The sequence below is a fragment of the Balaenoptera physalus genome, assembly GCF_965194825.1.
Source record: "Balaenoptera physalus genome assembly, chromosome: 11".
Taxonomy (NCBI): Eukaryota; Metazoa; Chordata; class Mammalia; order Artiodactyla; family Balaenopteridae; genus Balaenoptera; species Balaenoptera physalus.
The window spans coordinates 17,465,252-17,479,747 of NC_138896.1; the positions used below are offsets into that span (position 1 = coordinate 17,465,252).

At 38.5% G+C, this 14,496-nt stretch overlaps 1 protein-coding gene across 2 annotated transcripts in view; it reads left to right on the plus strand.

The window, feature by feature from the left end:
* The window catches only part of HDGFL1 (HDGF like 1), a 730,488-nt gene that overhangs the window by 51,689 nt on the left and 664,303 nt on the right, over positions 1–14,496 (plus strand). For both annotated transcript variants that reach the window (XR_014251322.1, XM_082415287.1), the window contains exon 3: positions 7,066–7,193. The gene's annotated coding sequence lies outside the window, so the exon portion shown is untranslated. The remainder of the gene's footprint in view (positions 1–7,065; positions 7,194–14,496) is intronic.

Consider the following 14,496-nt stretch of genomic DNA (forward strand, 5'->3'; position numbering starts at 1 on the left):
GTTACTCAGTGTCCAGACTAAAATAAGGGATGGATCTTAGCACAACAGATGGAAACTGCAGCAGCAAGTAACAGAGAACCAGAAGAGAGATACTTCCATCTGGATTCATTCAGAAAAGGATGTCAGAGAACTATAACAATGAAAGCATATAAATCTCCACTGGTTATGTCAGATCAAAATTGAGGACAGATTCAAAATGGGCCCTTCACATACATATTACTATTTTGAGGTACCCTATGCCATATAAATGATGTTGTAGGTCAAGACCTATTTTAGCCTCATACATTAAATAAACAAACACTTATTTTCATAGAAACTCTTACCACTTTATTGTTAATTTTTGGAATAAAATGTGGGTAGTTTGTTCTTACTGTTGTTTCCCAATTTTTTTTTAAAAAATAAATTTATTTATTTATTTATTTATGGCTGCGCTGGGTCTTCGTTGCTGCGCGCGGGCTTTCTCTTCATTGCGGTGTGCGGGCTTCTCATTGTGGTGGCTTCTCTTGTCGCAGAGCATGGGGCTCTAGGTGCATGCACTTCAGTAGTTGTGGCTCGCAGGCTCTAGAGCGCAGGCTCAGTAGTTGTGGCGCATGGGCTTAGTTGCTCTGCAGCATGTGGGATCTTCCTGGACCAGGGCTTGAACCCGTGTCCCCTGCATTGGCAGGTGGATTCTTAACCACTACGCCACCAGGGAAGTCCCCCAATGTTTTAGAAGATGAGCTGGCAGACACAATTCTGTAGTTCTGTAGCTGTGATGTGGTGTTTGAGAAATGCTGAGGAAGTTCAATAATCTTTCGTAGGGTGGTGATGAAATTCAGGGCTGGAGGGTGATTTATAGGCCAGTAGGAATAATGCTGCTGCTTATTTCTGAATGTCAAGTTACAATGACCTACTTTCTTTTTTGCTTATGTTTTTCATGATTCAAGTTTTTCAGGCATAAATAATTTGGGGGCTTTTGTTCTTTTTCTTTGCTGCCTCTTATCCTAAGATCTTGGTGTTCTGGCACTCGCTTGCTAACATGGATATTTTAATCATATTTCATCTGAAAAGGCATGGGAAAAGATGTTGACACTTTTCATTAGACAAATGGAAATTGTGTTGTATTTGTATACAAAAATGTGTTCTTTACCAAACCAGCAGGATATCATGTATTTTGGAGTCTGTGTGTGTATATGTGTGTGTGTGTGTGTGTGTGTGTGTGTGTCTGTGTGTCAGGTCCCTATGAGAATTTCTTAAAAGCAGTGGAACCTAGCCCCAAGAAAAAATCCATATATTCATGTACACATAAGATTTTCTCATGCAATTTCAAATGGTGGATTCATCCCTGAACTCTTGGTTATGAATCCTTTGTTCTGAAATATCAAACGTCAGTTTGAATATACTTGGCTTTGGGCACTGGCTATTTGCGCGGTTCCCCAGGGCAAGGTGGACTTTTGCGGTTGTATAAGACAGTAGGTGAGTTGGAGAATTTCTAGATTTCAAGCGAATGCGCTATAAGCCACACTTACAGAGTGTGGTAGAAAAAGAACGTGACTTTGAGAGTGTGTATCCTGGGGATGCTGGATGGTGAGAAATGAAACTAGAGAAATATTAGAAAGCATAATTAGTGATTTAGTTTTTTCTTTTTTAAAAAAACTTGGAACATACACTCAACATGGGGATTTCCAATAACAAATACAATAAAGACACATAAAAGTAAATATTTACAGCCACATTAGACCTTGAGAATGAAGGATGGAAATCCTTGAAGGCAAGGACACGGCCCTGTGATATATGTTCAGGGACCTCCTATATGTGACTGAGGAATTAGCTCTGGGAGTGGAAGAGGCCAGTCCTCATTAGGTATCTTCTGGGAGGAGATGAGTTTTGGGTCAGAGTTTCATCTTGAAGCTTATTGGATTTAATGCTTTTCTCTCGAGGCATCTCAATGATAAACCACCTAGGATGGGATAAAAACCTAGAAGAGCTGGAGGCCTCCCTGTCCTCCTTTCTCCTCATGGTAGAAGCACCTTTACTCTCCAGCTCCTGAATTGCTATGGTGAGAGCTGCAACTAAACAAACTCTGTGCCAACTTTCACCTAAAAGGAGCCAAAATCTTAGACCACATTTACCATCCTACCAGCCATATACAGTAAAAGCCCATAAAACAAAAAACTTGTCTTCATCCTCCTGTAAATGCCAATAATCCCCTGTTTATACCGTTTACATAACATCTATAGGTAATGCCTTATAGTTGCCTTAGTTCATTTGCCAGACTGAAAAGCCCTTAAATTAAGGTCAGGGATCTTTTCTAACACCACTTGGTAGTCCTTTTACTAGTAAAGCAAGCCGAGCATGTTGCTGGTGTTCAGCAAATAGTTGCTGAACAAATAGTAAAAAGGCTGGTTAGTGTCACTTAAAATCTCTAAACATTCTCTTTTGAATTGTCTCCAACTGCTTATCCAGTTGGAACAACAATTCAAAGTTATGTTGTCAGAGGCGGAACTATTTGCTTGTCATTATGACGATTAGTCTTGTAAGTTACCCAAAGTCTGCATAGAAAGTAAAATGTAGTCCTTGCATGTTTGGTTTTCCGTTGCTGTTTATGATGTACAGAATTATGATGGATGGAATTGCAGTCAGATTCTAATAATTTTGTTGTTTGGTCTCAGTTGTGGGCAGGGGTGAAGCAGGTTCATTCATTAAATTACCATTCATTGACTACAATGTGCTAGGTATTATTTTCTACACCAAGGATCTCAACATGAGTAAGATGTGGCATCTGCTTATAATCAGCTCTCAACTTGGTAGGGGAGACAGATACGTGAGTAGTGACTGCAATATCTAATGTGTTAAGTGGCTTGAGAGAGGTCAGGAAAGGAAGCACAAAGAGGGGACTAACTGATTCTGCTTGTGGGTGGGAAGAATGTGCCAGACACAGGACAGAGTGAGGAATGAGACTGGAATGGCGACATTCCAAGCAGAGAAAAGAGCCAGTGCAAAGCACAGAGGAAGGTTTGGAGATCTCTGAGTGGTATACCTGGAGCGGAGGGTGCGAGGGCCAGGCATGGCTGGGATGAGATGGAAAGCGGGTATGTAGATGCTCCAGAAGTGTTTTTAAACCCGCCTCCTTTCCCACACAGAGTAGTTTGGATTTTCTCTTGTAGGCACTGGTGCTTTTGAATAGGGGGAAGCCAGTTCTGACTACCGGTTTTTTTAGAGTAAACATCTACACCCAGATCTCAGTTCTTGCCTGGGGTAAATAGTAAACAGAGGCTGTAATTGGCCAGAGGAACTATTTCATCACACTCCAACAAATTATCAGGGGACCTTAAACAAAATTCAGAGTAGGGCAGGCTGACTGCCAAATTACCGCAGAATCATTTTAGAAAGTGGGGAGATACTCTTGAATATAAGTTTGTTTGCTTAGAATTAAGAGAAATAAGGGTGAACTTTGTTTTCATTTTAGCATTTTGACTTGGGATCTGAGTTAGGCTAATGGTGTAATCAGCGCTGTCCTTTCTAAACTGACTTTGTATGGGACTGACATCAAAGAGTAGTGGCCAGTGGTATAAATAAAATAGGAGCAACAGAGAACAATCAAATACTGAATCTAGGTTGTCTTGCACTTGGTGGGGTGAGGAAACTACGTTAGATCCAGCACTTGTATAACCTGCATAACTGGATTTCCATGTTCTGGCCCCCTATTCAGAGTCTGACAAGTAATTTTAATTTAAAAAAAACAAGAAACTCCACTTTGTCATATACCTAGTAGCATTGTCACCCTGTTCATTCCTTGATCCAATAGCAAGTATTTATTGAGCACCTACTAAGTGCTACTCTTATAGGTTAAATTTTAAGAGGGAAGATGGCACAGTGGGATGCTGCAGGCATTTGTAGGAGTATGCGCCAAAGCCCAGTGTGAGTGTGTGTGTGTGTATGTGTGTGTGTGTGTGTGTGTGAGTTTGGGGAGAATGAAAAGCACTTAGCCTGGCTGTACTGTGGAACGTGACGGGAAGCAGAGACATTGGACTGGAGCATTGCTCAGAGCCCGGTCGTGATCTGAACTATGTTCAGGTGTCTGGAATTTATCCTAATGGCAATAGGAGATTTGCTTCCTAGAAAGATCGGTTTAGCTGGTGTGAAGAACGGATGGAGTAAGGCAAAGTTGAAGGCAGACCAGTTAGGAGGTTTCTGCCGCAGTCTGGTTGGGAGATAACAGTAGCCCTAACTGGGTGAGAGGCTGTAGGAATGCAGAAACATGGCTGGAGTCTGAAGATATTTAGGAGGTAGATTTTAAATGGGACTTGGTGACTGACTGGAGGTGGGGTTCTTGGGCAGCTAGAAAGAAGAGGATGCTCTTTCTTGATGTAGGAAACATAATGCTTATACACGGGGGTGGGCATTCTTTTCAGTGTAATTCAAAAAGTATTAAATTGATCTAGGAAACCTTTACATTCTCTGCTAGCTCCGGCAATGTATAGATGCATGAGAAAGGAGAGGAATAAATTCAGAAGCGTGAAAGCACTCCCATTTTGATTTTTCTGTCTCTGCTTTTCAACTTCAAGGCCAGGAGCATATGCCTCGTAGGAGATTGTGATCCTATAATCGTTTTCATTTTCACAGAACTAGAGAGATGTAAACTTCCTCGGAGAAGGTGATTTTGCAGCCTCTGGATTAAAAGCTCTTCCAGTTCCACCTCTGGTTGAAAATCAGTGGTGTCTGATGTTTATCAGAACCCCCCCAACACTCTTGTGTACAGGTCACCAGCACTCGTATTTTATGCCTGGCATTTTGAGCCAGAAATTTTCCAGTGGTCTCCAACTGCTAGGATCTCAAGCCCCTATTTTCTTGGATCTTCAATTTATTTTAATTAAAAAAAAAAAATCTCTTCTAGAAAAGCACATTTGATGTGTTGCTGAATAAATAGGTTTTTTTTTTCTGAACATGTCATCCCGGTCATTAAATGGAAAAATGTAGTCTTCGATGCTACAGAGCTTGCCCTTTTTAATACGTTTTAAATATAAAAAATCAAAATTGCGCTCTGTTAAAAGAATGTATAGCTGGAATTTTAATTTGATTATCTTCCCCAATTTTCCCAGGCTTTCATAGGCCAGCACTTTGTTTGAACAGCTGTACTCCTGTAAATCTCAGTAACGAATGAATCAGGAATAATTTTGTGGAGCAAGTCAGATGAAAGGAACTTCCTAAGAAAGACAGGTCATTAAGAGAAGGAAGAAGGAAAAACTAGCAAAAATTTGAGACATTTAACGACTGTTTTTTAATAAAGCAATTTGCTGTCATAATTCTTTTCTGATGATCTTAAAATATGCTGTCCTTTATTTCCCTTTAGGTTTTAATATTGGGTGGAAATAAAATTTTAAACTAAAGTCAGCAGGAAAAGAGAAATGCTAAAAACTGAGAAGCCTAAAAAATAGGATAGAGTAGTGTAGTCAATTTTCTATTATCTGTAATTTTCTGTCATCTATATGTGTATTATCCATATGCTGGGGTTGGCGGAATAGAAGAGGAGGGGGTGAAACTGTGAAATCTGTCTGCCTCCAATCACAAAAAGATCAAATTAACATGTGAAAAGATATTTGCAAGAGCTGGAGGACAGAAGGGTTTTTGGCTTTTAACATTTTACCTAGTGGATAGATTTGAAAGCAAAAAATAAAGCTAAAGTAAATTCGGGGAAACATTAATTCACCCAACTGAATAAACAACTTACTGAATTTGCTAAGCTAATTAATCAACTCTTGCTTCTCCTTTCCAACGTAGATTCGAAGGCAGTAAAATAAATTAAATCAACGTTCCCCTCCCCCGCCCTTACTAAAAATAAGGTTGCTTTCCCTGGGTAACTCGGTCATTTAAATTCCCAAGGCTGTCCCCCCCCCACCCCCACCCCGCAGTCCACTGGCAGGAAGCAATTGTACGGAGACAAAATTGGTTCTCTGCAGATTGCAGACTTTGGGCTCTGAGTATTGTACTTTAGCTCAACTACCTAAAGTGATGAATAAAATAAATATTAACTGAAGTTATTTTTAGAAATAAATGGCCTATGGATGATGTTGATTTGCAGATAGAGGAGACTGTGACTTACAGATAGATCTTTTTATGAAGCTTAAAACTATATTGACAGTAGGAAATGATGACTTGGGGGGAAAATCCTGGAAAATTAAGGATATTTAAAGTTTGAAAACAATTGTAATTGTGAAAATCTGGACACTGAAACAGTAAAAATATTTCAGTTCAGTAGTCTGCAGATCTGGTACTTAATATTGTGCTTACTTAAATTTAAATCACTAGAATAAGATTTGGTTTAGATTGCATGTATCTACACATTTGATACACACATACATTCACCTAAACACAATATACAAGGAACCGTGAAAGAATAAACAGGGAAGAAAACGAATGAAAAAGATTGCAAAGTGGTGAATGACAAGTTTTGCACAAGTTAGGCAAAATATAATACAGGGATATCCTCATTAACAAGTTAATTATGAATCAAGACCGTATCGCTAGGTTTTTCATTGTTCAAAGGCATGATATCCAGATGCAGAAATAGGAAGATAGCAGATTAGAATTGAGAAAGAAAACAATGCTTATATAAAAGTTTTGCTCACACTTGCAGCATTTCCTTGCCTTCATCATGATTGGGCACCCTTCCAAGGAAGAATCTAAATGGAAAGTACTTCCAGCTGACTTCTTAATGCCACAAACCTTAATCACCTTCTGGTGCCCTCACTTTGAGGATCGAAGACTCCCCACGGATTGCCTTTCCCCACTTTTCCTTCTCTGCTGGACCAATTCTGATTCTTTCCAGTCTTGTTCACCCTAGGATATTATGCTCAAGACTCATTTACATGCTCAACTAATCTTAATTAAAATGTAAGGGAAGATCAGGGCATGATCAGATTCGGTTCTGAATAAACTTGAATAGTTGGGCATCAGTTTATAGGATTAGACAGTTCCTGGAACGGCTTCTCTTCCCGACATTGTCTTAGTCTTGCTATCATTTCTTAATACTCTCATCAACTTCCATGTTTAAGCATTGGCTGAATGTTCTCTTTTAACTTACAGATGATTTTGCCATCTGGAAACTTATGCCCACGTCTTTGACTGCGGGTCAAAATTGCTTTCCTCACAGTCTGATTGGGAGAGTTGTTAAACATTGGAATGTCCTTCTGAGGTGGGCTGTGGAATGTCATGTAAGTTATTAATATTTTTTTCTTAATATGATGGATTTTCATATGTTGCAGGAATGGCTTGGACAAGTCTGTGAAATTTCCTTCTTTTTTTAAAAAATTTTTTTGGAAATACATTTCTTTTTTTTTTTTTTAATTTATTTTTGGCTGCGTTGGGTCTTCGTTGCTGTGCGTGGGCTTTCTTTTTAGTTGCGGTGAGCAGGGGCTACTCTTCATTGCCGTGCGCGGGCCTCTCATTGTGGTGGCCTCTCTCATCTTGGAGCACTGGCTCTAGAGCGCAGGCTCAGTAGTTGTGGCGCAAGGACCTAGCTGCTCTGCAGCATGTGGGATCTTCCTGAACCAGGGCTCGAACCCGTGTCCCCTGCATTAGCAGGCGGATTCCTAACCACTGCGCCACCAGGGAGGCCCCCTTCTTTTTTTATTGAGGTACGATTGACATGTAACTCCCTTCACCCATTCTCCTCACCCACCCATTCCCAACCACCAGTCTGTTCTCTGTGTCTATGAGTTTGTTTTCTTTTTCTTTTTTTAAAGATTTCACATATAAGTGAGATCATATGGTATTTGTCTTTCTCTGACTTATTTCACTTAGCATAAATGTCCATACATGCTGTCTCAAATGGCAAGATTTCTTTTTTTAATGGCTAAATAATATTCCATTGTATATATACCACATTTTCTTTATGCATTCATTCACCAATGGACACTTGTTTCCATATCTTGGCTATTATCAATAATGCTGTGGTGAATATTGGGTTGCATGTATCTTTTCAAATTAGTGTTTTCATTTTCTTCAGATAAATACTCAGAAGTAGAATTGCTGGATCACAAGGCAGTTCTAGTTTTAATTTTTTGAAGAAAGTCCATACTGTTTTCCGTAGTGACTGCACCAATTTACATTCCCACAAACAGTGGACAAGGGTTCCTTTTTCTTCACATCTTCACCAACACTTGTTATTTTTTGTCTTTTTGATAATAGCCATCGGACAGGTGTAAGGTGGCATCTCGTGGTTTTGGCTTGCGTTTCCTGATGATTAGTGATGTTGAGCATCTTTTCATGGACCGGCAGGCCATCTGTATGTCTTTAGAAAAATGTCTACTCAGATCTCTGATGTTTCCTTTTAAGCTTGTGAGTCCCAGAGTTGTTGTTGTTGGGCTTTACAGTGTGAGCTCCTTGATTAGTGAAAATGTAGAAGGCAAAGAAGTAATTTAATTTAATAATATTTAAAGTCCACCATCTCCATTCTGTTCTGTGGTCAAGTATACTCAAAATTAAATGAACTGTTTTAAACTTGGTTATCATGGATTTGATTGCATATGTGGCCAAACTAGATTGATTTCTAAGAATTCGTAATTTATCAAGTAATCTTTAATTCACATTGGGGAACAATTTGGCTAGATGCAGGCGAAGAAGATAAACATGACCTTGTTTTAATTGTGATGGCCAAGTCATCCTTAAAAACTCATCACTTCTCCTGTGACATCTTCCCAGGCCTCCCCTGGCCGTTAGTTACTACCTGAGTTGATCCATGTGAAGCAGTAAGCAAAGTGTCTAGGACCATGTAAGTGTGTTCATAAATGTTAGCTTTCACTATTAATATTTTTAATATTTATAATAAATTTTTATATCATTTTAATTTAATATGTATAAAAGATTTATTTTTATTTTATAATAAAATACTTATTTTCATAAACTCTGTGCTCTTATATGGCAGCTTGTACATCATATGTGTATTCAATCAGTCATCAAAAATTTATTGCTTGACTAATGTGTTTTAGGCACTGGCACTAGATCCCAGAGATACAGAGATGACTAAGACAAAGACGTCCTTTTGAAAATGATGGTTTGCCTCTTATAATAATCTGTTATCCTAGTGTGTTTATGTCTTTTATATTGTGAGTTCATTTGAGGTCAAAACCATGAGAGCCAAAAAAATCATGTCAACTTACCCTGAAATAGTTTAGAATTAGAAAGATAAATCATCACAAAGTAACCTTGCATTGGTTAAACTACTTTAATTTTTTAATTGTAATTTAAAAATTTTTATTAGCACTTAGCACATTATCTGACACATAGAAAACTCTTACTACCCAACTATTATTATCAGGTCATTTATTTTCAATGTTGTTCTCTGAGCGACTTTTCACTGAAAATTACTACTTAGTAAGGAGGCTCTAAAAAGGATAGAGCATCATGCTGATGTTGATCAGCACTGACTTCTTTTCTCCCAGTTTAACTGAGATATAATTGACCTGTAACCTTGTATAAGTCTAAGGTGTACAACGTAATGATTTGATAGATGTACATTTTGCAAAATGATCAGCAAAGTAAGTTAACATCCATCACCTCACATCGTTAATTTTTTTTTATCTTGTGACAAATTACTTTTAAAACATTATAATATATTCAGTTCTGGACACATTAGGAATGTTGAGAACTTCAGCATATTGACATTCCTCTTTATCCTTTAGGAGACCATACTATAGCAACAATGACCACTGGTATCATCATTACAGTTACTCCCTGCTAACAATACCTAGTGTTGTATGGAGCTCCTGCATCTCTTGGCTCATTTGAACCTTAAAACAATTCTATGAGATATGAAGGGCAGCAGAATCATCTGTTATTTTATGGATGTGGGCAACCTTCCCAGACAATGTGAGTGATTTCCTTAAGATCGTGCATCTAGTAAGTCTAGCATCAGGGCTCAAATCCAGGTTTTTTTCAGTCGAAATCCATTGTGTTCACCACTAGATTATTATGGCTGGGATATTACTTGGACAGTTGAAGAAGCTGGGATGGTTTTAATGTGGAAAAGAAAATATATGTGGGGAAGATGATCACTGTCTTTGCATGTTTGAAAGCCCATTCTGTATCTGGGGTACTAATTAGTCTTACTCTGAAGCTTCTCAGGGTAAAACTTTGAATATTTGTTGCTTATGCCTGCTTTTATTTTGGCTACGTAAGGACATTTTTTAATCTGATTATGTAGGGCCACAGGTGAGCAAAACCTACCATGCCCTGTGCACTGGCCTCTGCGCATCTATTTGCCTCATTTCATCAGGTTCTTTCCCATCCCATTCATGACTCATTGGTCATCTTTTCTACCACAGGACCTTTGCACCTCTAGACCCTCTGCCTAGGTTGCCATTCCACTTTCCCCACAGTTTTGCTTGGCTGAATGTCATGTATCCCTTTGGACTCAGCTTAAAGATTCCTTGCCCAGAGAAGACTTTCCAAAGAGAATGATTGTTGTGTGCCAACTTCACTAAAGAGTCAGGGTCCCTCATGGCAAGCAACAGAAAATGCACTTGAAGCAGAAATGAAGCTTACTGAAAGGATATTGAGAAGTTCGTGGGAGAGAGCCTCCATGGGAGGGCTGAAGAACTAGGCACACAGCTAAAATTTCAGGAACAATGTCCAAAACCATGCCAGAGAACTGGCCCAGAGAGGAACCTGTTGTCCCCTGATTATCCCCCCTGAGCACTGGATGCCGTGGTTTGCGCTGCTGCCAGGAAATCTGTTTTATTGCAAGCACTGCCAGCAGTAGTGCTGCTCTGGGAACTCAGCCTTGCAACCAGCATTGGCCCCCTAACCTGGACACCTCTGTTGCCATCCTGACCAGTAAAAGCAAATCGAATCCACACCAGTATGTAGCGCCCTTCATCCAGTTGCTCACATGTGGATCCCAGTTTTGCAATCTTGAATCTAATTAGTGGTGCTGAAATCACCCTAGCTGCAAAGTTGGCTGGAGAGCTGAGTTTCCTAGGTTCTATCTTGGGAAAGTGGGACCCCAAAAGCCAAAAATGACTCAGCTGCATCAAGGGTGTTCAAAATGTTCTGGCCAGTCAGAAAACACGGCAAATACCTTCTACACTGAGTCCCAAGGTTCTTATCTATATTATAGGCCAATCATTCCTACTTCACAGGGTTGTTATAAGGATTAAGGAAGGTAATTTAGGTGAAGCTGCTTAATAAACTATACAGAGAGATATAAGTATAAAATAATATTATTCTTTTACTATGATTTATATCTTTGGGCAAAGCGTAAAACTGAGTGCTTAATAAGTTGATTAACCTCCAATTCACTTTAGAGGTTTTTAAAATAGGAAGAATATTCTACTTCCCCAAAAGACATTGTAAATATTCAGGAGAAATTGAAAAAAACAACAACTACTTATATCAAAGGGCTGCCCTCATAAATTTATATCATCTCCACATTTTTATTTTGTAATGGAATCATACAAAATGATACCAAGCATAGAAATGGTAGTTTTAAAATTTGGGTGGGTTTTCAGCTACTTTTTGACTTGTTTCTGAATTTTAAGTATTTGTTCTGCTTTAGTTTTTACTCTGGTTTCATCATGAATACAGACCTCTTGTTCCAAAGCAGACAATGGGCTTATTCAACCCTCAATGCCCTCTACATTTGGTTGTTCTGCCGTGGCCTTTCAGTGACTCTACTAGAGGGATTATTACTCAGAAAAAAATGTAGCTGTGACAGCTGAGTTTTTAGCACAAGTAATAGCAGTTGTGTAAAAGAGGGTGTGAGTGTAAATGGCTGTAGCAGTTGCCAGATTTGCATTAACGCTAATGCAGGGGGAATTAGTCACATATTCAGTGAATGCCATTCTGGCCTTCCAGGTAAACCTCCTCTATAGAAGAGGAGAGGTCAATAACAGTGTAATTTCAGAGGAGAAAGAGCCAGGAAGGGCTATTTTCTTCTTTGACAGAAATATTTCTCTGTATACTATCAAGATTCTGAGTTAAGCTACTTGATTAGCTTTCCTTTTTTGTAAATATTAAAGTAATATATTGCTAGAAAAATTAAAATATGACCCAGCTTTAGAGTGCCGAAAATTGGGTTATAATTCTCAGATCGTTTGATTTCTGCCACCTTAAAGTTATATTTTATTCAAGAATATGGAGAGTTTTAAGATACGTGTTTTCAGATACCTTCTTACTTATGCGATGCTTCATACTAGATTGAACTGCCTCCTGAATTTCCAAATCCCTCATGTTGAATTCCGGGGAATTTCTTCTTAACAGAATTAAGAATTTCTTCTTAATTTCTTCCTCCACGTCTTCACATATGTGTACACACACTGTCACTCATTTATGTTGAACCTAAATAGGACATTTGTTTCAGGACATTGGAAGTCTGGAATCCTTACATTGTGTTTTGGTAGAGATCTTAGCTTGGAAGTGGAGGCTGCCTTGTAAATAGCATGTAGTCAACAGAGCTTACTGGCGTAAACAGAGCATTCTAGCAAATAGTAAATTTTGGTGACTCAAAATTTATTTTGGTTATCTGACATTTATAAGTAGTTAAGTGATCTGTGAATATTTTCTAGCTCTCAACATTTCTAACTTCAACTCTCGAAATATGTACTCTACATAATGGAGCTGACTGTTGGTTGTTCAGGGCCGGGGCGGGATGAGGTAGATTGAAGAGCAAATGGAATATTCAGTGCTGAAGCTTTTGCCTTAACTGGTGTTGTTGAAAGTAACTTGACACCCTGCCCCCACCCCCCAGCCAGGCTCCAAGTCTGCAAAGGAGTTCTCAGTGTGGGTGTATTGTGATTGCCTTTTATTTTATTGACTCACTAAATTCTTAGATTACTCTCCACCATGTGATACTGACAGACCATAAAATTCTTATGGAACCTGCTAAGTAGTGACTTATAAAGAATTATCTTGTTAATAAACTCAGCATCGTTTGGAATTCAAGTTTAATTAAAATGGAAAAGTAAATGATTATGTAAAGATTTTTCCTCAATTAAGTTTGTATACTTTTACTGTCTCTTTGCCTTTTCTCCGAATTCATGGATATTATTTCAAACCCATTTTTGGTAGGTGAATTTTTACAGAATCTGTTGTAATACCTGTTTTGTTGTTAGCTTTTGATTTAATTTTTTTTTTTTTTTAATTAAAAAGGTTGAGAGGGACTTCTGAAGTAGAGTCTGAGGGAGGTAAAATTGAAAAACAAATCTATGTTATCCAGGGGGGTTTAGTTTTTAAGGATGCTGTTTAAAGATAATGATTGTTTATGGACTCTTTAAAGGTGTTTTCTCATAAGAGTTGCCAGATAACAGATTAGTTATCTGAGAGTGGTTTGAAAGGCCTTTTGAAATTGCCTGGGTGACAATATTACCTTATGGTACTTAGAAAGCTCCTTTGAAGTTGGTTTTTTATATTGGAAAACCAGAAAATATTTTTCTTTTCTTTTTTTATTAAACAGAAAGTAATACATGGCGTAGAGATTTAGTAAAATGTTGTAGAAGAAATACACTGGTTATTTTTGTGATTGACTTGATTTTTCATCTTTCGGCCTTTGTGGGTTACAAGATTTTTCTCAATTTGGATTCTTAGCATCATGTGTGCGCTGTTATTTGCAAATGGTACATCGTTACCAAGTACACACTGTCATGCCTCCAAATCTGAGGCTCTCTTCCCTTTTCTCACCTCTTTTCCTGCAGATATTATTTGGTGCAAAGTCTGTATTGCTGCTCCCAAGCATGGCTGTTAAGAGAGCTTTGGGCTGTAGGGCACGAAACATTCCTGCACAACCTTTGTAATACACAGTCACGCTAAAGGAACAGGGTCAATGGAATGGGCTGTTGGGGTCAAGGCTAGAAACTCGCAGAGGCAGATATTGTTGTCTGGGTTGGCGGGAGTTTACGAGGGTCTGAAGTCCAAGCTTATCTGAGCTCACAAAGGAGAGTCACGGTCCGTTGCTCTACAAAAGCTATTTAGGCAGGCACTTTTCTTCCCAACTAGCTTTTAAGTGCTCCTGGGGCCCTCCAGCCTGTTCACTTAGGCCTCTTAGATTATGAATACATAAACCTTAATGATTTTGGAGTCCTAAAGAAAGACATCCTAACCGGAGCGTCATCAAAACATGATTGTGCTAATCGAATGAACAAATACATTTTAGGCTATCACAAATTCACTCGATTCTAGTAGTGAATATAGTAGTTAGTCCCTGTAACACTTGAAGAACATTTATTCTGTTTTAGCATTGATAGGATGGTTGATATTGATTATAAATTTGCATTCAAAGAGTGGAAACAGTCTTGTGTGATAGATCTAACTTCTGAGAGCAGCAGAAATGATTTGAGTTTTTATGGTTTGACAAAACACACAAGGCATTTGATGACTACACAAGTTGGTTATTTCAAGCATCTTGAAGCTTTCATCATCCCATAGTCCACAGTTATGGAGATTATGCAGCTTTTTCCCCCCTTTCAGTTTTTTCTTTCAAAATAAAAATTGTTATTGCAATTATTTTAAATATATTGTCCA